The following is a 2,093-nucleotide window of genomic DNA, read 5'->3' as shown; positions in this document are numbered from 1 at the left end:
CCTATTTTGGTATTTTCACGCAAATTCTTCTGCTAGTTGGGGTTTAGTCCACTTCTATATCCTTCCCTTCAAAGCTCAGTGGTCCAGGATTATCATCTGTGTCTGTGTTAATTGGTTTCCCTTTTCTTTGTTGATAAGGGTCTGTGCAGTCTTTCTACCTGGTCCACCATCTTGCCAGAACTCCTCGATCCTTTATTCTTGACAGCATTTTCTATAGATGTATACTACTCTCTTTCCTTTTTATTCAGGGATGACAGGCAGAGTGGCAGGATCCAGGTAAGGGGAGGGACACAGGCCCTACCCCCAAGAGTCAGGAAGCAGGGGAAAAGCTGGGCATGACAAATAGAGTGGCAGAATCCAGGTAAGCAGAGAGACACAGGCCCCATCCCCAAGAGGCAAGAAGCAGGGAAAAGCCGGGGATGACAGACAGAGCAGAATGATCAAGGTAAGGGGAGGGTCGACAGGTTTTAAGGCAAACAAACTTGTCTGTCAGTTTGTTGTACTGTGTTGGATTACGTATTGCTATGAGGCTTGAGGCTGTGCTACTGGTGTTTCAGGCAAGGTTGCTCATGGTGCATAGGTTTCAGTGTACCTTACAGACTGAGACAGACTAGGAAGAAGGAAGAGGCCATCACTCGGAAAGAATTGGCCTGAGAAAACCTTATGAATAGCAGAGAAAGACTGTCTGATACATTACTGGGGAACTTTATGAATAGCACAGAAACTGTGCGATACAGTACAGGAAGACGAGCTCCTTAGGTCAGAAAGTTCTCAAAATACGACTGGGAAAGAGCTGCCTCATCACAGTAGAACTGACTTTACTGATGTGGATAAAGTAAATCGTTTGGGACCTCCATTTGCCGACGTGTCAAGACTCAAACTGGGGAGAAACAGCTGCAAACATCCATTAATGATCAGAACGTGGAATGGACAAAATATTAATCTAGGAAAATTGGGTGTTGTCAAAAATGAAAAGGAACACATAAAGATTGATACCCTAGGCATTAGTGAGCTGAGAAGGACTGGTTTGGGCTATTTGGAATCAGACGAACATATGATCTATATAGTGCCTAAGGCACTGGACTGCTAACCAGAGGGCTGGTGGTTCAAACCCATCAGCAACTTGGAAGGAAGATGGGGCAGTTTACTTCCGTAGTGATACTGCCTCAGAAACCCAAGGAGGGGTTGCTATGAATCAAGTCTGACTCAGCGGCACATAACAACAACAACATCATATTGGGAATGACAAAAGAATGGCATGGCATTCATCATCACAAAAGATGTTTCAAGATCTGTCCTGAAGTACAATACCGTCAGTGATAGAATATTATCCATGCTTCTACAAGGAAGACCAGTTAATACTGCTAGTACTCAAATTTACACACCAACCATTAAAGCCAAAGATGACGAAACTGAAAATTTTTACCAAATTCTGCAGTCTGAAATTGGTTAAACGTACAATCAAGATGTGTTAATTATCACTGGTGATTGGAATGCATAAGTTGGAAACAAGAAGAGTCATGAGTAGTTGGAAAATTTGGCCTTGGTGACAGAAATAACACTGGAGATCGCATGATAGAATTTTGCAAGAACAACGACTTATTCATTGCAAATACCATTTTTCTGCAACTCAGACAGCGGCTATACAGGTGGACTTTGCCAGATGAAGTGCACAAGAATCAGATTTACTACATCTGTGTCAAGACGAGATGGAAAAATTCAATATCTTCAGCCAAAACCAGGCCAGGAGCTGACTGTGGAATAGACCATCAACTAGTCATATGCAAGTTCAACTTGAAGTTGAAGACAATTCAAACAAGTCCATGAGAGCCAAAATATGACCTTGAATATGTCCCTCCTGAATTTAGAGACCATCTAAAGAATAGATTTGATGGATTGAACACCACTCACTGAAAACCAGAATTGTGGGATGACATCAATAACATCATCCACATTACTCAAAAGGAAAACTACAGACTACTATCGCTCATGAATATAGATGTGAAAATCTTCAACAAAATCCTAGCCAATAGACTGCAACAACATATCAAGAAAATCATTCATCATGACCAAGTGGGGTTCATATCAGGTAT

General features: G+C 41.9%; 1 protein-coding gene across 1 annotated transcript in view; it reads left to right on the top strand.

Annotated features, from left to right (window-relative positions):
- RAP1GDS1 (Rap1 GTPase-GDP dissociation stimulator 1) overlaps positions 1 to 2,093 on the top strand; it is a 238,173-nt gene that overhangs the window by 107,003 nt on the left and 129,077 nt on the right. The gene's annotated exons all lie outside the window — the stretch shown is intronic.

Source organism: Orycteropus afer, unplaced genomic scaffold (genome assembly GCF_000298275.1).
Source record: "Orycteropus afer afer isolate SDZICR_OR568_19922 unplaced genomic scaffold, OryAfe1.0 scaffold00159, whole genome shotgun sequence".
Classification (NCBI taxonomy): domain Eukaryota; kingdom Metazoa; phylum Chordata; class Mammalia; order Tubulidentata; family Orycteropodidae; genus Orycteropus; species Orycteropus afer.
The sequence above is the reverse complement of the archived record's forward strand: the minus strand, read 5'-3'. Positions and strand labels throughout refer to the sequence as shown.